The sequence below is a fragment of the Oryctolagus cuniculus genome, chromosome 2 (assembly GCF_964237555.1).
Source record: "Oryctolagus cuniculus chromosome 2, mOryCun1.1, whole genome shotgun sequence".
Lineage (NCBI taxonomy): Eukaryota > Metazoa > Chordata > Mammalia > Lagomorpha > Leporidae > Oryctolagus > Oryctolagus cuniculus.
Genome location: NC_091433.1, coordinates 11,938,284 through 11,958,477, shown reverse-complemented (window position 1 = coordinate 11,958,477; position 20,194 = coordinate 11,938,284). Strand labels below are relative to the sequence as shown.

Sequence of the window (20,194 nt, the reverse complement as noted above, 5' to 3'; positions counted from 1 at the left end):
GAAAGGTCTTCCTTTTGCCGTTGGTTCACCCTCCAATGGCCGCCACTGTCGGTGCACCGTGCTGATCCGAGGCCAGGAGGCAGGTACTTATCCTGGTCTCCCGTGGGGTGCAGGGCCCAAGCACTTGGGCCATCTTCCACTGCACTCCCTGGCCACAGCAGAGAGCTGGCCTGGAAGAGGGGCAACTGGGACAGAATCCGGTGCCCTGACCGGGACTAGAACCCGGTGTGCCAGCACCGCAAGGCGGAGGATTATAGTGCTCAATATTTTCACAATGATTCACAATGGCCTCTCCCTGATTCCTGATTAGTGTTCAATATTTTCACGAGGGGGAAAGTAATCTTAGAAATCTCAAATGATAATGATGAGTTGTAGGGTTGCTATGGACTGCATGTAGAGCAGCTCCCATAAGACTGTTCAGTTAACCCTTTCAGCAAATATGTGCTGTATTTGATTGTTTCCGCACTGAGATTGGGAGGACTGACAGTTTGACACAGAGAGAAGGTGATAGAACAGGGACTTGCACCTATGTTGAATTTCTGTTTGGGGAGTTCATGGGTACCCTAAGCCTTCTTAGACAGAGCTGGAAAGGGAGACGGAGAGTCAGAGTCAGACAGAGAGAGATATCCAATCTGTTCATTCTTTTCCCAAACACCTGTAGCTACCAGGGCTGGACCAGGCCAAAGCCAGGAGCTTGGAACTCAATCTGGGTCTTCCAAGAGGCTGACAGAGACCCAAGAAGTTGAATGGATCATCTGTTGTCTCTCAAGGTGTGCATTAGCAGGAAGCTGGATCAGAAGTAGGGGAGCACAGGACTTGAACCAGGCACTCACATATGGGATGCTGACATCCCACAGAGTGACTTAACTCCTTCACCAAATTTCTGCCCCGCCCCCTAAGCCTTCCTTGAACTCCCTGAAAACCCTTCTCAGTTTGTTAACTCTACGTTTCTAGGGACAGCATTAGTGATGTCCATCATCATCTCAAGTAAGCTTCATACCCACTCCTCTGCCCTCCCCCACTAAGTTTAAGAAGTTCATACCCAGTTGAAAAGTTAAGATTAGGCCATAGCACATAGAAAAGCATACACAGATGACCAAATGCAGTTCAGCCTAGAGAGTGTGTGATTTAAGGTAGTGTTTGCAGTAGTGGACTCTTCTGGCGATGGTATGGTTTGGGGAGTTTTTTTTCTAGAAAGAGGCAATGGAGCCAGGCCTGTGGAAAGACATTGCTGAGCATGTGTCATGGAACTGGTGTCAGACTTGTGCCCCCTCCCCCCTCTCCGTTTATGGTGACATTTGACAGCAAGGAGGAATTCATTACTGTACGTATCCCTCCGCCTCTCCCTGATAACCCCCAGCTGCAAATGGCGAGGCAAACGTCCTTTGGAAGCATTCTGCTCAGAACGGATGTCCAGCTGCTCATTTAGATCATGAACTGTTTGTCAATACTGACAATTAGTGGGCTAAAGATTGCATTGACCACATGACAAGAATCAATATGTGCAGCACTTGTTAGTTATTTACCACCGAGTGTATTAAAGCTGGTAGATTTCTTATAAATCCCTCAAAGCCATCCTGCTATGATCCCCCCCGACTACACACATTGACACATCAATAAATCCTTTTGACAAGAGTGATCTGTGAAAATCAATACCAGTTTATCAGTGACTCCCATGTAGTCCTTCTGTTTTGAAAGGCCAGCAGGGGTTTCAGATCATTTCCCAAAGCAGGGGAATTGACACGGTTTAGGTGCAAGACTTGGAGCCGCTGTGCCCAGGGGCACTGACCTTGATTAAAGCCCTTTGCTCAAAGAATCTCTGTAAATCCTGCAGGCCCCCTCACTGATGTGCACTGATGACTGCAGCCAACTTCCCAAGCCACGTGGGGAGCGAAAGCACTCAGAGTGTGACTGTACCTGTGCTAGCCAGTCCTCAACTCCTCTCTATCTCAAAGAAAGCTGGAGGCCTTACCAGCAGGTACACACCTGACTCCTGGATACTCTTGGAGCATCTTGGCCTTCAGTATCTGTTGCATAAACAAATATTCTTTCCTTTTCTTTTATTCTGTGCTAAACAAAATACTCATTCATGCTAAAAAATACTCACAATTTAAGTTCATACACCAAATTGTATATTAGGGTAAGGAGAGCTGCTGTAACAACTTGAACCTCACGATGTGGCCATTGTAGCTATTTCTGAAAGGTGAGCGAGTTTCCTCTATGTCCTGGTTCAGGCACCCAACCCCTTCCATCTGTAGCTCTGCTGTCTCCTAGGATCTCAGTATGTGACTTTCAACCTGAGGGAATAGGAAAAGGGAGGAGAGAAAGATGAAAGCCCATTTTTAAAATCCTGGCCTGGAAATGACACGTCTCCTGGGCTTCTGTTCTGTTGGTAAGAACTTAAAACAGGGCTACCACATGCAAACGGCCTTGTCAGCGCAGCCCCTTGGATGGGCAGCCACTTCCTGGAGACAGTCCCACCCCAGGCAAAGGGGACCATGCATTTTCAGTGGAGAGTGAGCTGTAAAAATGGGCACTGGGGCCTGCTCTGTGCTGCACTGCAAAGTCACTGTTGTGAGACTCCACGACGTTAGCTAATGAATGGGAACATCAGTCCTCTGCCCCCAAAGCAGAACTTGTGCAGGCTTTCATTTTGTCATTAATCTCCCTGGTAAGCCCCCTGGATGCTGATAACCCCGATTTCTCTGAACTTCCATGGACCTCTGCTTTTGCTATAAAGGTTGCTAAATCAAAACTCCCTCTTCAGTCTTTCCCTTGAAAGTTCTGTTATGTGCAGCAGTTAAGCAGTTTCAAGGAACACAAAGAGATAAAGAATTCATAATTATTTCTCCCCTCCCCCTCCCCCTTCCTTCCTCTCCCTCTCCCTTCTCCCTCCCTCCCCCACTCCAGTGTAACCTCAAAAGAGGCAACTGCACTAAACTTTCAGGCTCCTGGGTTCCAGGTCATTAATAGAACCTGCCCAGAGCTGTACGTGTCTCATGGAGTTTTTGCTATTTTCATTCTCTCGGACTCTTTTTTTTAAAACTTTTATTTAATGAATATAAATTTCCAAAGTACAGCTTATGTATTACAGTGGCTTTCCCCCCTCCATAACTTCCCTCCCACCCGCAACCCTCCCCTTTCTTGCTCCCTCTCCCCTTCCATTCACATCAAGATTCATTTTCAATTCTCTTTATATACAGAAGATCCGTTTAGTATATATTAAGTAAAGATTTCAACACTTTGCACCCACATAGAAACATAAAGTGAAAAATACTGTTTGAGTACTAGATATAGCCTTAAATCACAATGTACAGCACATTAAGGACAGAGATCCTACATGAGGAGTAAGTGCACAGTGACTCCTGTTGTTGACTTTACAATTTGACACTCTTTGTTTATGGCATCAGTAATCTCCCAATGCTCCAGTCATGAGTTTCCAAGGCTATGGAAGCCTTTTGAGTTCACCAACTCTTATCTTATTTAGACAAGGTCATAGTCAAAGTGGAAGTTATCTCCTCCCTTCAGAGAAAGGTACCTCCTTCTTTGATGACCTGTTCTTTCCACTGGGATCTCACTCATGGAGATCTTTCATTTAGGTTTTTTTTTTTTTTTTTTTTTTTTTTGCCAGAGTGTCTTGGCTTTCCATGCCTGAAATATTCTCATGGGCTTTTCAGCCGGATCCGAATGCCATTAGGGCTGATTCTGAGGCCAGAGTGCTGTTTAGGACATCCGCCATTCTATGTCTCTTGGACTCTTACAAAAGTGTTTGCCCAATGGCCATGTCTATGTCTTGCTGAAACTAATAAAGTTCTCTCTATGACCCTCTTGGGGAGCTCTGTCGAGAGTCCCACATGAGATACAAAGACAAAGAGGAGTTTCTACTTGACTTTGGCTGTGCTGAAAGCTCCGGAGTTTTCCAGAGAGGTCTGTCTGAGGAGAGATGTCCAGATCTCTGATTGTTGAGTTTTCTTTGTTTCTTTATATTTCTTTTCCCTCTTCTTTCCTTCCTTCCTTTATCTTGTTTTTTTTTTTACTACTTTAATTAATCTATCATTATTAATTATTCTACACACTGCATTGACTGTTTAAAAGCATATATTCTCTCATCTCTTTTTTATGTGGCATAGGAGCTCTTGACATATGGAACTGAGAGAAGAAAAATGAACTGCCTTCACCTTTTGTACCTGACTTTATCTAAATTCTGACAGAAAATTCTCCATTGTTACTAGACTCATTTCTTAAGTCGTCCTTAGTTCTTTGCCGTGCTTAGATATCTTTGGCCATTTTTCATGTGCTAGGGCTGATAGAGGGATGATTTTTTTTTAAAAAAACTTTATTATGTTTTATTTATATGCATGGGGGAGAGAGAGACAAAGAGAGATATCTAGCTGCTGCTTCCCTCCCCAGATGCCCATCAGTTGGAGCTGGCTTGGTCTAAGCAAGAAACCCAAATTGCAACTGGATCTCCCATTTTGGTGGCAGGGACTCAAGCACTTGAGCCGTCACCCGTTCCCTCCCAGGGTTCACGTTAGCAGGAAGCTGGAATCAGAAGTGGAGCCACAATGCAAACCACGGCACTCCGCGGTGCAGTGTGTTAACCGCGCCCCGTCAATGTGGGAAAAGAAGAAACTGAGCCCTGCAGCTCCTTCTGCAGTCGTCACAGTTTCTCCAAATACGACATTTAGATCACACCAGCTCGAGGAGCACAGAGAACTACAGCACGCTGGACCACGAGGATCCGTGGGACTGATCTGGCAGGCTTTCTGCAGGTCACGAATGAAGTAGCTCATTAGCTGTAAGCAGCCAATAATCTTCTGCAATCCACCAATAGCTGCTGTCCCTCAGGGAAATCTATGCTAGGCAGGCTGGAATACTAAGAAAGCAAGAGGAAAGGGGGTTGCATAGAATAAGGAAAGAAGAGTGAAATCCTGCTTCCTCGGCTCACAGGAGACTCCTTGTGCATCTGACACCCCTAAACTTCCATTGTGTTCAGGCTATTTTTAGTGTCCAGCGTGATTCCTGCTTAGAAAGATGACTTTGGTTATTATCCTCGATTAGTTAAAGCCATATGGCTCTTAAAAAATTCTGCTTGTGAATATAATAATAATAATTATAATAGGATCATAACTGTTTACATTTTTCAAGGCATGATCACATTCAGGTTTAACTTCTTGGAGTAAACAAAGCAGGCATTTACAGCCCATCCTCCAGAAGGGATGATGAAATTATATACACATTTTAGGTTTCTCTTCCAAGAGTCATAACTTAAAACAGGTCCACAACCAGAGGTCAGAGAGACTTGTCAATGTAGTCTTAGAAGGGGACTGATTCAAGCCCAAAACCATTTTCTTAATTCTCAACCCACAACTCTTCTTACTGAGAAGAACTGAAACATAAAAATACTGATAAAAGGGACAGGTGTTTGGCACAGCAGTTAAGACACTGGGATGCCTGCATCCCGTATCGCAGTATCAGGGGCTGTGACCCAGCTCTGCTGCTGATTCCAACTTCCTGCCAATGCACACCCCAGGAGGTACTGTTGATGGCTTAAGTAGTTGGGTCCTTGCCACCCATGTGAGAGACCTGCGTTGAGTCCCCAGATCTTGGCTTCAGCCTAGTGCTTGTAGGCCTTTGGGGAGTGAACCAGTAAATGGAAGATCAAACTCCACCAGAAGAATAAGAAATACATTTTTAAAATAACTAATAGAGTGCAAACATGCAATGCCCATGAGCAGAATTGACATTCTGAGAGTTGATTATTGTTTACAGGCTGAGTCCATACTCTTGAGGAACAGTGTTCCTTTCTTCTCTCGATTTGTTGAATTCTTTACTTAGTGGAGGGTTAAGCTTATGATCATAAAATAAACTAAAAGTATGTCATTGTAAAAATTAAAGGAAAGGATAAGAAAGGAAAGAGCAGGAAGGGTAGGAGCGAGCACCATGGGAGGGAGGGTACGATAGGACATATCACTATGCTCCTAAATCTGTGTATACGAAATACATGAAATTTGTTCACCTTATAAAAATAAAAAAATTAAAATTACAGATAATAGCTAACAGGACATTTCATTAAGTACTTTTCCTCTGTTCACTCAATCTTAATGATACCAGATAGATCCTATTATTAGAACTATTTTTTTAAAAAGATTTAGGTGGAGTTACAGAGAGAGAGAAAAACAGAGCAAGAGAGAAACAGAGACAGAAATATTTTCCATCTGCTGGTTCACTCCCCAAATGGCTGCAATGGCAGGGCTGGGCCACACCAAAGCTATAGCCAGGACTCCCATGTGGGTGTAGGGTCCCAAAGACCTGGGCCATCTTATGCTGCTTTTCCTAGGTGCATTAGCTGGGAGCTGGATCAAAAGTGGGACATCCAGGATTCAAACTGATGCCCATGTGGGATGCCAGCATCGCAGGCGACAGTGCAACGTGTTACAGCACAACCTTATTAGTGCTATTTATGGATGAGAGAAGGGGAATAGGAAGGATGCAGCATTTTGTCATTGGTAACACAGTTGGGAAGGAGAGGGGCTCAGAAAACAAACCAGTTTGTCCTCAGAGCCCATGCTCTTAAATTCCAGGCAACGCCTCCTCTCAAATAGCCAGAAATTCTGAAATTAGGGCAGGACTCTTGACGGTATCCCATGGCCTTGAAGCTCCTGAGTTCAAATTCAAGACTTAGAGTCTTGTCTTCTGAATCTAGGGAATTGCTGCAGAAAGAGTTTTCAGATACGTGGAAGCCAAGTCACCCCCGGGCCCCAGCAGCTTCTGTGCACCTGTCCTCTCGCTGTCAGCAGGGCTCCCTCTAGGGCCGGCTTCATAGGTGGCTCGTGTCCGCTGTTCCTCTGGATGCACAGAACCACCTCACAGACACAGTTTCTTTCTTTTTTTTTAAGATTTTATTTATTTATTTGAAAGTCAGAGTTACAGAGAGAGAGAAGGAGAGGCAGAGAGAGAGAGAGAGGTCTTCCACCTGCTGGTTCACTCCCCAAATGGCTGGGACTGCTGGAGCTGCACCGATCTGAAGCCAGGAGCCAGGAGCTTCTTCCGGGTCTCCTATGTGGGTGCAGGGGCCCAAGGACTTGGACCATCTTCTACTGCTTTCCCAGGCCATAGCAGAGAGCTGGATCAGAAGAGGAGCAGCCGGGACTAGAACCGGCGCCCACATGGGATTCCAGTGCCACAGGTGGAGGCTCAGCCCACTATGCCACAGTGCAGGCCCCTAGACACAGTTTCTATATTCATCTGCCCATGGATCCCGTGTCCACCCTGGGCCGGGCACTGCAGAACAGGAAGATGAGGAAGCCTTGGTCTTTGTCCTCAAGGAGAACATGATCTTATGTATGATCAGATAACTCCAAGGTATGAGCAGTGTTCTCTGGGAGCCCAGAGCTGGGAGGGACTGATGAAACAGGGTTTAGGACAGTAGAACATTGCAGCTGGAGCCCTGACTAGGTCATTTGGTACCTGTGCTATGTTAGGAAAATCGCTTTCTATACCATGAGTCAATTTCTTATCCTGGCATGCGATGATACCGTGTCTCCAGTAGGGTTATGGTGCAGGGTACGGGAGATCTCTCCCTGTGAAACCAGTCACATAGTCACTGTTTGCTGAGTGTCATGAAAATAATGACTGTCCTGTCAGATTTGTGGAGAGCCTGACACTTCATGACAACATGGAGTTGTCAGGCAGAGAAGAGAAGGTGGCTGTGAGGGAAGGGAAGAAAATCCCCAGGCCACAAATCGGCAAATGCAAAGCCACAGAGTGTGTGCTCCCCCGGCGCAGCCCCAATGCTACCCGGCAGCAGGCTCACCTGCTCCCCTCTCTGCAGGCGCTCCCGGTCCTCGCTGATTCCACGTGCAGTCGTCTTTCGTTGCCGTCATCATTATCCTGGCATTCCTCCTCCTGAGAGCTAGGCAGTGTTTCCCAATTGCCTCTTAAATCAGCTTGAATCAAATTGATCACAGCCTTCCAGCCCTCCCTCCTCCCCTAACAGCCTCATCTCATATCATGTCTCTCCCCATACCCTGGATTTTCTCTCCACTCCAATCAAGAAAGCTGGTACATTATTTTTTTTTATCCTTCCCTCTCCCCCAAGAGAGGCTGAACACCCCGTCCCTCCCACCCCCTGGCTTTGCATAAATATTTGATATAATTTTTTTTAACTTTTTTCCACCAGAAACTTTTTATTTAAGGTACACAAACTTCATATATTTTATAATTACAACTTTAGGAACATGGTGATTATTCCCACTGTACCTGCCCTCTCACCCCTCTTGCTCCTACTTCTCCTAGTCCTATTCTTATTTTTTACTAAGATATATTTTCAATTAATTTTATACACATATGATTAACTCTATGTTAAGAGTTCAGCAAATAGTATGGGGTAAAAATTTCCTCAACAGTTGAGACAAGGGCTGTTCAAAGTCAATGCTTATCAAAGTGTCAATTTCACTTCTACAGATTATCTTTTAGGTGCTCTATTAGTTATCACAGGTCAGGGAGACCATGTGGTATTTGTCCTTTTGGGACTGGCTTATTTCACTAAATATGTTTTCCAGCTTCATCCATTTTGTTGCAAATGACTGGATTTCATTGTTTTTACCACTGTGTAGCATTTTATTGTGTACCTATCCCATCATTTCTTTATCCAGTCGTTAGTTGAGGGGCATTTGTGTTGATTCCATATCTTATCTATTGAGAATTGACCTGCAATAAACATGGGGTATAGATCACTCTTTCATATGCTGATTTCATTTCTTTTGGAAAAATCCCTAGATGTGGGATGGCTGGGTCATGTGGTGGGTCTATATTCAGATTTCTGAGGTGTCCCCATACTTTCTTCCATAGTGGCTTTACCAGTTTGCATTGTGACCAAATAACTGTGTATATTGTGATTTTCAATTTTAAAATTTTATTTTATGAGCTGGAGGGGTACAGAGAGAGTGTTCCCATTCACTAGTTTATTCCTCAAATGCCTGCTGTGGTCAGGTCAGAGCCGGGAGCTTGAGAACTCAATCTGGGTCTCCCATGTGGGTAGGCAGCAGCCCAGTTACTTCAGCCTCCACCATCGCCTCTCTGGTCCACAGGAAGCCGGAGTCGGGAGTCAGAGCCAGGAATGGAGCCCAGTCACTCCAGTGCAGGACACAATCATCTGAACCGCTAGGCAAGTTCTGCTCCTGTGGTGATTTCAAAGTGACAACACATGGTGAAGTGGGTGGCTAGAATCAATCTGATCCCAAGTCAAGACTTCAGGCTGGGCCGGCGCCGCGGCTCACTAGGCTAATCCTCCACCTAGTGGCGCCGGCACACCCGGTTCTAGTCCCGGTCGGGGCGATGGATTCTTTCCCTATTGCCCCTCTTCCAGGCCAGCTCTCTGCTGTGGCCCAGGAAGGCAGTGGAGGATGGCTCAAGTGCTTGGGCCCTGCACCCCATGGGAGACCAGGAGAAGCACCTGGTTCCTGCCTTCCGATCAGCGTGGTGCGCCAGCTGCAGCATGCCAGCCATGGCGGCCATTGGAGGGTGACCCAACGGCAAAGGAAGACCTTTCTCTCTGTCTCTCTCTCTCTCACTATCCACTCTGCCTGTCAAAAAAAAAAAAAAAAAAAAAAAAAAGACTTCAGGCTGAACATTTGCCTGTAGAGAAGCTTTGTTGGCCTGCCCAGCATTTGTAAGTATTATGGGTTGAACCTTTGTGTCCCCCAAAATACAGATACTGGAGTCTTAACCTCTGATGTGGAGTCTGTGAGCTGACATAATCCAGTCTTTATGCCTTCTAACCAAAGAAAGTAAACAAATAACACGTAAACAGTACAACAAACAAAACAGAAACATACCAGAAATAAAACCAAATACCCAGCTCACCTCCCACAGAACAAAATGCCTGGAGCTGAGTAGACTGCCCTCTTTCCACTGGAACCTCTGGTGAGGAGACAGAGAGAGTGCTCGTTTGCTGGTCACTTCCTAAAGGCCCACAGAAACCAGGACTGGACCATGCCATAGCCAGGAGCTGGGAGCCTACGCCAGGCCTCCTTTCTGGATGTCAGAAAGCCAGCTCCTTGAGTCATTACCTGTTGCCTCCCAGGGTGTGCGTTGGTAGGAAGCTGAAATCTAGAGCAGGCACTCTGATGTGGGCTGTGGCTGTCCCAACTGCATCTTAGTCACTAGGCCAAATGCCTGCAGCTCACAAGCTTCTTGAGGTACCCTGTCTATGTGTTTATACATTGTATACATAAAATTTAATTACATAAAATATGTATCTATGTATCTATCACCTCAATTCATACATTAACCTGTATTAATTTAAAAAGTTTCCTTTATACTTCCTCTAAAATGCAATGAATATTGATATCCTGTTTTTAAAAGATTTATTTCTTTGAGAGCTAGAATGACAAAGAGAGAGAGAGATTTTTCCATCTGCTGGTTCACTCCCCAAATACCCACAACAGCCAGGACTGAGCCATGCCAAAGCCAGGAGCCAGCAACTCAGTCCAGTTCTCCTACATGGATAGCAGGGCCCAAGCACTTGAACCACCACCTGCTGCCTCCCCAGGTGTATTAGTGGGGGGCAGGATTGGAAGCAGAGCAACTAGAATTCGAACCGGCACTCCAGTATGGAATTCCCCTTTGCAAGTGGCAACTTAACCCAATAAGCAAAAATGCAGGCCCCTCGATAATAATATTCTAAGAGTCCTCTACTGAGTGCTGAAATCTATTTGATTTCTGTACTAACCATAACAATTCATATGGGTAAAAGTCTGTAGACACTTTATTCTCAAAAGCTTCAGTGATACAGAGCTAATTCACACCCATACTACTTAATATGTTGTAGAAAACATCAAGATAACAGCCATTGGTGTACTAGTCCATTTTTTTTTTCTGTTGCTATAATGAAATACCTGATACTAGGTGGCTTCGAAAGCAAAAAAGCTTAGTGAGCTTATAGTTCTGGAGGTTGAAAGTCCAAACAGCATGGCACCAGCTCTGTCAAGGGTCCTGCTATCTACACAGCCCTGTGGTAGACACCATGACACCAGCATGCATGCGAGAGAGAGGTCTCATGGGAAGAGGGAGATCTACGTTCATCCCTTCTGAGGCAAGTGCCCCCAGTGCTCTAAGAAGTCCCCTGTTGAAGGTCCCATAACCTCTTAACACTGCCACACTTAGGATTACGCTCCTGACCCATGGACCGTGGGGGGCACACTTGACCACTCCCAAACCATAGCAGGAAGCGTTTCCTAAGCAACTCCCCTGTGCTCAGTTAACTGTTCTCTCCGTCCCATTCAGTACATGAACCCACATGACCCTGGTTGTTCCCATTTTACAGATGAGGAAATCAAGACATAGTGAGGTGAAGCAACAATAAGGAAAAAGCAGAGTTGAAACCCAGGTGTTTTCCTCCAGCCCAGTTCTTTCTTACTCCATTTTTGTCCTGTTTCTCATGATCCGTAGTTGAAACTTGTTTTCTACGTGAAGCTTAGACAGATGATTCTATCTTTGTCATCAGTTGCTGGGTTCACATGCCTAATGAACTGTGTGCTGCTTTGATTAAAAAAAAAAAAAAAAGAATATTGCCCTATGATCAGACCCTCTGTTATAAGTTGAGCTTTGAATGATTTTCTCTTGAGTGTTATAAATTGCGTAGTCCTACCACTTCCAAGGAAATACTCCAAAGCTTTCATAAAGCTGCAGCTCTGTTTGGTGGTCAGTATCCTAAGTTATGAAAGCAGTCCCATTTTCTTATCTGATTCCTCTCTGATCCTCCCTGAAACTGATGTGTTCCATAATTTGAGCCAATGACTTGATAAAGGCTTGGATATTTGAGAACGGAAAGGAGAGCAGGAGATGAGTACATGGTGGAGGCACCAGAAAATTAGGGTCAATGATCTGCGTCAAAACTTGGCGATGTTTGCCCGATACGGAAGTAACTGATGCTGCCCCTGATGGGGTTCAGCAGGGAAGGTCCTTGTTATGGGGTCTGACTGCTTCAAACATCCTCCCTGGACCCTGGCCTTTTAGAGTCTCTCCTCTAAGCAATGGAGCACAAAGCATGTTTGTTCTCAGAGCCAGTGGCAAAGGGGACCCTGGGGCCCTATGCCTGCCACCCTGATTGTCCTAAGGCTTAGCTGGAATCTTCGGGAAGAGATTGATGCTCCTGGTGGACCACAGTTACTACCAGCACTTAGCGCTCCTTGCACAAATTCCAGAGTTGATGTCCCGTGCCCACTTCAGCTCTGTTGGCAGCCTGCCACACGGAGCCCTCTGTTCCAAACCGCCACATCACTTCCTGGCTGCAAGACTTGGTGAAAGTTCCTTCTACATAGTGAAGGAATTCAATACTGCAGGGTATTGTAGGGAGATGGCAGGAATATAAACCACCACACTTCATTTCCAAATGCACACATCCTAGTTGATGTGAGTTTGGGCCTTGGCCTTTGATTTGGGTTTTAATTCCAATGCTGCCACCATCTGGTTATGAGACCTTGGGGAGGTTGTTTAGCATCTTCCAAAGTCATTTTCTTACTTTCTCAAGTGTTGGTGGACACTACCACATAGGCCCAGTGAGGGGTAAATAAGAGAGTGCATATAGATAGCATTTAGCATAGTACTTAGCATCTACTGAGCCCTAAGTATGTTTTAATTCTTCTATTTTTTTAATATTCTTTCAGTACTTGAATATCTCTTTAAAGAAAGAGTCTCATTGTTTGCTGCAAGAGCAACAGAGCCAGCAGTGGGATGCAGATCCTCATCGAGATGCCTAGGTGGGACCTGTGTCCTAACTACTCGTGGTGCCCACCAGCCTCAGGTCTCCTTTGCCATCCCAAGCTTTCCTTCAGGAAGGATCCAGCCAACATCCTGACTCCATTCTGGCCTTTGCCTCCTTTTCTGAGATTCCTCTGCTACCATGTTTTTTTCATTTACATGAAGCACAGGCCAGAATAGCTTTAGAACAACAAAGGAAAAACAGGCATGCAGTCCAGGCTGCTGTTTCTAACGAGGAGGCTGGCCTTGCCCAAGAGGGCTGAAGGCTGCAGCACTTAGTCCCAGCTCACCCACAACGAGGCATCAGCTCGGAGCACAGTGGCAATGGGGCGGTTGGTGGTGGGGCACGAGTGGTTTATACACCTTTCTTCATGCTGGTGGAGCCTTGGAGTTCTTTAGTGCACACCATCTAGCTAATTCACCTGTGTGTGGCTGTAATGCTGAGGACTTTCACAAATGGAAACCACAGCCTCCAGAGCGAGTGCACTTTGGAAAGAGAAAGCTGAAAACCAGGTTGTCCTCCGGGAATCTTGAGGACTTAGAGGATCCTGGAATTCTATGGGGGCTTTTAAAAGGTAATTGAAAGTAGAGATGGGACAACACATTAGAAAAGTATTCAAGAGGTTGCTTGTTTCCTGGAAGCATCTTTTTAAAACTGATTGGCTTTTCTCCAGTTTGTGGATAGGTGGAGTTCAAATACATTGTTTTGCTTGCTTGCTTTTAAATAGGAAGCTTTCTTTATCTAAGAAAATGTGAGATTGTGAGATTTTTAGGTGGACCTGTCCAATGTTATAATTCAGTTTCATAGAAAGGGTGATGAAAATTATTATGCTGTGCTCTTGAATGATGTGATAATTGGGTCTGTGTAGTTTGATGGAAGAAAATCATTGGGGGAGGCAAGTGGCTTCGTGACTTATCCTCCACAGAGTTTTCATAAGAAAATATAGCTAGTATGAATCTGCTTGCTTTTCTTCCTTCATTTCTTATCCCTCCAGCTTCCTTCCCCACCCTGCCCCCACTATTGTGCTCCCAGTTCCATTTATTCATTCAGCAAAGAGTGTCAAGCCTCATTGTGTGCCGCACCCTCTGCTTGGAGTTGGGAATGCAGGCGTGGGCCCCTGCCCTCACGTAGTGCAGGCTAATGCAGGCTCCAGACAATTAGACAATAATTGCAGCACAATGAGAAAAGTGCTGTCGTGCATGAAGCCCAAGGGGCTCATGGGAGCCCACAGGATGGGCATTCACCTAAACCAGATGCAGAGCTTTAGAGAGTTGGAGGGAGCCCTGTGAAGGGGGGGAGGGGTTAGAGAGTTCCTGGAGTGTGCAGTGTCTGGGTAGGGAAACAGCTCTAGAGAGACAGCCTTGTAAGGAAAGATGGGGGTGTTGGACTTCATCCCCAGGGCCAAGCATGCAAAGTCTAGAGACTGTCCCATGGAGAGAGGCAGGATCAGATTTCTGCTCTAGAAATCACATTCTTGTTTTTTCTGTCCAGCTCCTTTCATTGCATGGCTCTTCCTAGCATGCCACAACTGCTTAGCCACAGTCCCCATGTTTGGCTGCTGTGCAGAGAATGACAAACTATCCATGGATAACTGTTTATGAAAGTTCTGATAATGAGACTTGTAAGTATAAAAGAGACACGTGTCAAAGATTTATTGAACTCAGGAATTAATGAGGGAACTGATAAGATGTTACAAGCAGTTTAAGGGAGAATTCAAAGAACCACATGTCTGAATGCACTCAAGGAATCCTGAAATAAGTTTATAATTAAATGCAGAAACAGATCTGTCCATAGGGCAATGCTCAACCTGACACAGTTCATACATGTCTGTGGGCAAGAATCAGTCACATATTCAGTTTTCTGTAATTTATAGAGTTGTATAATAGCTCAAAGACAAGAGAAAGTGGGAGTATCCTGGATAGACGGGACACCCCTGAATCTTTCTTGCCCATTTCAAAGTCTTTCACAGTTTGTTTTGAGGGCAAGGCAAAGAAACATGCCTGGGCTCTGCGAGACTGCATTGGTTTCCCAGCTCTGTCACTCTGGTTTGGATTTTTCCCTCCCAGAGACTCTGTCTTTTCATTTTAATTTGTTCACATGTCTACGTATGATGCATTGAACAAGGCAATCTCCTGAAAAAATAATTTATACAATGTGCGTGATTTATCACAATGATAAATAACACACATATGAACATGGCCCACTTAAATTTTACTGAGATACATATAAAATAATCCTGGTGTGTGTCCCAAATATTGCAGAAGGTATGTCTAAACTGCAGAAGTTCTCCTACTTTGTCTGAAGTCAGACTTAAGTGCGCATTTGGTATTCTATTTGGCAACTCTACTCTTTGCCAAGCGTTACCCAATTGATATAGACCATAGCCTTGCGAGAATGAAGAAGAGGAGGAGGTTGAGTCAAGCCTGACATGCTGTTTCTCAGGTTTTTTCCCCTTTGGCTTTGTTTGATTAAGAACAAATGGTCCATAAGTGTGAGGGGAGAAATCAAGTTCAATTTAAAACTGGGGCATTTGCTACAGACTTGCAGGAACCTAAGTTCCTGAAGGAGCAGAGGGAGAACAGCCTATGGAGAGGATCTTTTTCTTCTACTCCCATTCAGTGTTTATAGGTGATGGGCTCTGAGTGGGAGCGGGAATCTGGCATGGAGGTTAAGCCCCATGGGTCCCTGAAGAACACTTCTCTGTCCCTGTAGGACAGTTGGGTCCCAAATCAGCTCCAATCCAATCGGGTGCCTCATTCAGGGAAGCAGGTGCACCAGACATTGTGTTCAGTGTCTGGGGATTCACAGCCCACTGGGGACAGGGCAGCAGGGTGGGGTGTGGGGAGGATTTCTGGTTCTTCCAGATTTCTCTAGGATGTAATCATTCATATTGGATAGCTTTGCATTTCGTTTTTCCTAATTGTGCAGTTGGCTGACAGATGAAAAACCCCAGTGTTATGCTGAGCAAGCACTGCAGAACCTCTGTCGCTTGATTTGAAGTGACTGCAAATTACAGAGTCCAGCTTCCCAGGCCAGAGGCAAAGGCAGAACATTGCACAGGGAGTTTTCAGTGTTTTAGGGAGAACTGGATATTTCTAGGGTAAGTTCTCTCCTGGCAGACAATGCTAGACACAGGGAGGTCCACTAATGAACAAGCCTTTAGGAAATATGGGGGGAGGGAGATTAAGGGTACTTATGGCATTAGCAGAGGTAGCCCGTCTACCAAGGCATCCTGAAAGCAAGCAGTCAATAACCTGGAATGTGCTTGCCAAGTTGCAAGTAGATAAGGTAGTCTTGATGCAATCTTCCCATGCTTTCAGTCTGCCACCCCTCTCCCTTGGAACTTTATTCTCCTGGTTTCTCAGTCCTCAGGGTATTGCTTCTTTCCAAGATCCAAAGTCTTGGTCTTGGCTTTGGGCATCCTGTAAGATGAACCTGACCCTGCTGTCCTCTAGATGTGTGACCTGAAACAAGTTACATGGACTGTTTTCTTTCTTTATCTGGGAGTTACCACATATGATCATACTTGCATTTTCAATACAGGAGAATGACATTTGAAAAGTCGTGAAGAAAATCATTATGAGAGTCTTATACATTCGTCAGTTGGCTATGTATCACACATTCATCTATTCAGAAACAATGATTTCTCACTGTAACTCCATAAGCTAGGTAGAATTGTGCCCATTTTACAGCTAAGGAAACCAAGTTGCATTTAAATAAAATCTTTTTCTTAAGATTCTAATAGTCCTGCTTCACAGGACTATTATTTTAACCACAATGCTTGGACGCTGTCTAATAAATGTTAGCTATTAATATTATTTTGAATATTCTGAAGAACAGAGAAAGTAACAAGAGAAAGCCCAAGAGAAAGTAACAGCTATTCAGTTAGTCATTAATTTGAGAATATTCACAAGGTATTTCAACATATTACAGCATTTTTCTTTCAGAGTGGCAGGAAGACAGAGAGAAAGAAATAGAGCAAGAGAGAGAGAGATTGGCCGGCGCCGCGGCTCACTAGGCTAATCCTCCACCTAGCGGCACCGGCGCACCGGGTTCTAGTCCCGGTCGGGGCGCCGGATTCTGTCCCGGTTGCCCCTCTTCCAGGCCAGCTCTCTGCTGTGGCCCAGGAGTGCAGTGGAGGATGGCCCAAGTCCTTGGGCCCTGCACCCCATGGGAGACCAGGATAAGTACCTGGCTCCTGCCATCGGATCAGCGCGGTGCGCCGGCCGCAGCGCGCCGGCCGTGGCGGCCATTGGAGGGTGAACCAACGGCAAAGGAAGACCTTTCTCTCTGTCTCTCTCTCACTGTCAACTCTGCCTGTCAAAAAAAAAAAAAGTTAAAAAAAAAAAAAAAGAGAGAGAGAGGAGAGAGACCTTCTATCCATTGGTTTACTTCCCAAATGCCTGCATTGGCCTGGGGCTGAATCAGGCCAGGAATGCAATCCAGCTCTTTCAGGTAGGTGGCAGGAATCCATATACTCATGCCATCACCACCACCTCCCAGGGTACGGACAGCTCATTAGCAGGAGCCTGGAATCGGGAAACAAGCTAGGGCTTGAACGCAGACACTGATATGGGATGCAAGCTTCCCAGCTCAGCATCTTAACTGCTAGGCCAGACCCTATCCCAGCATACGCAAGTATTGGAGAGGTTAGAGGGTAAAAGCAACACTTTAAGTAGGCTTTTATTTTAGAAGACTTCTAGATTTACATTAAAGTTGCAAAGATACTTCAGGAAATTCCCAATTTCCCCAGTAGTTAAGATTTTACATTAGTATAAATTTGCCACAACTGGTGAACATAGAGGAACACGTTGTTATTAATTAAAGCTCAGGCTTTATTCAGGTTTCTGCAGTTTTACATAATATTCCCCAGGCTTCTAAGAGGGATCCACATTAGTCATCATGTCTGTTAGGTTCCTCTGGGCTGGAAGAGTTTCTTAGACAAGCCTTGATTTTGATGACCATGGATGGTCATTTTGAGAATTACCGGTTGGCTGTTCGGCAGAATGTGCCTCCCTTTGGATGTGTCTGCCATTCTTCTATGGTTAGACAGAGGTTGTGCGTATTGGGGCAGAAAACCACATAGGTACAGCGTCATTCTCATCACATTGGATCAAAGGTACCATATCAGCATGGCTTACTGGTGATGATGGGAAGCTCGTCCATCTGGCTGAGACAGTATTGGTCAGCTTTCTCCACTGTAAAATTTCTCTTATGCCCTTTGGAGGAAAGTCACAAAGCACAGCTCATGCTTGCTTAAGGGACGAGGAGGTAGGCTCCACTTGCCTGCAAGGTGAGTATCCACAGTAATTATTTGTCATCCTTCTGCATGTGAGATTTGCCTCACCCCCAATATTTCTCCAATGTTTATTTATATCAGCAGAGATTCATGGTTATTTGTGTTGTGATCTAGGTTATAATCCACTCTCCCACTTCTGGTCATTGGGAGCTGTTTCAGATTGCCTTTGTGCCCTGTTGGCCAGTGTCTATCAGTGGAGTATTAAGGGGCAGGGGTATTTCCTTACTTGCTGACGCTACTGGAAACTCCAGGCTCACCTTATGTATTCACTTCTCCATTTCTTCAGAGGCTTTGTGAATCAGAGTGCTAGCCAGCTTGTTGCTACTGAGGCATTGTTGCTTCTAGGCTCTCTTGGCAGGGAGAGTTTGGAAATGTATGTGTGTATACTGATCCTATTTAATGTTTTTAAGTAAATTTTTCCACATATTCTTCAACCACTGGGCCCCGCCTTGCCTCCAGATATCACAAACATTGGCAGAACATTAGTATTCCAATGTGCCATGTGATACTTTGGCAATAATCTTCATGTATCTAGATTTCAACTATAAAATGTAGTGATAGCAATGGTTTTAATAATTAGCACTATTCTATACAAAAGGCTTAGTGCTGGTCCCAGAGGTTAGGGTAGCAGGAGGGACTCCTAGATTCCTGTTCTGAAGAGATTCAGAAACTAGAGGAAGCTAAACAAGGAAAAGAACAGCTGAAAATCGTTATCATAAGTGATTTGCTAGAGATGAGGGCTCTGGGACCCATGTGAGAGCCCCACCCATCGCCGCTTCAATAAAGGGCACCAGCTTTCTGACCTCCCCTTGCCTTCCTCCACTCCACCATCCACGCTGAGCCAGTGAGCCACCTCAAGTGCAACAGCAAAGTGTCACTTCATTCTGGAACCCCATCAAAGGCTTTCTGTTGACCTCAGGATATGCTGAGTGGGGCTGGGGCTAGGACTAGACCGAGACCAGTGAAACACCTGGGGACACATGACAGGCAGCACCTGCTCTCAGGTACAACCTTGCCCATGCGTGCCCTAAGGGTGTCTCCTTGCATTGTGCCCAAACTTCTTTAGGGGACTTTGAGGCCTTTAATGATTGAATCTCTGCCACTTTTGATCTCTTTAACCATTCTTTCCACCGGACTTTCTTTCTGTAGCCATATCCAACATCCTTCTCTTCCCCAGTCTCTGACTTCTGGATTTTCACAGGAAAACCTCAGAGGTGTCTGGAGCAATCTTTCTTCTCTTCATCTGACCACTTCCTACTCATTCTTCAGGTCTTGGCCAGGGAAACGGTTACTTGGCTCTGGAAAGATTTTTCTGTCTTCTGTCCTGGTCTCCATCAAGACTTTTTTCAAGTGTGTCTCCCATAGCACCCTCTACTGGCCAGAGAGGCATTTAGGTTGCTTTTCACTACTTGATTGTGTCTTCTTTATACAGATTTTAAGCTCTTGGAGGGAAGGACTGTATCCACTTTACTCACTGTTTAATTTCTACAGCACTGCCTGTGGGTGCTCAGTACTCCCAGGTGAGTAAGTGAACACATGATTGTGTAAGGCAATGAACTCATTCTGAGCGCCTGAAAGACTATCAGAGGCAGGTGGTACCTAAGTGAAACCAAGAAAAGAAAAGATGAGGCTTCAGTAAGGCTGAGAACTTCGATAGTCATTACATTGAATCATGAAATATTGCCATTTTCATAAGCTAAAAATGGTTGAACTTATAAGGTTCAACCTGATAATAGGGTAACATTATTGAACACTTATTGCTTTAAGTTCTTAAGATGTGTTGAATTATTATGGATGATACCAGTCCTATGAGGTTGATACTCCTTGTGTTTACATTTGACCAGTGAAGTAATGGAGGCCCAGAGAAGTTTAAGTGAAACACCCAAAGTCATGTAGCAAAGGCAAGGCTGCCGATCGGGCTTGTCTGCTTCAGAACTGAAACCTTGTACTGTACCTTGACAACAAAGAGAGAAAAGGGAGGCGGGTAGTGAGGGGCATCAAAGAGAGTGTAGAAGTTCAAGATGTGCATTTTTCATAGAGATCAGTCGGGCAGCCTGAAGATTATGTGACAGCTAAGGAGGGGCTGTGGCCATCTTGAGATGGTCATCCCAATATTATGACATGGTTGC

General features: G+C 45.1%; 1 protein-coding gene across 16 annotated transcripts in view; it reads left to right on the top strand.

The window, feature by feature from the left end:
- Window positions 1–20,194, top strand: part of LDB2 (LIM domain binding 2) — a 393,446-nt gene that overhangs the window by 92,147 nt on the left and 281,105 nt on the right. The window lies entirely within an intron of this gene.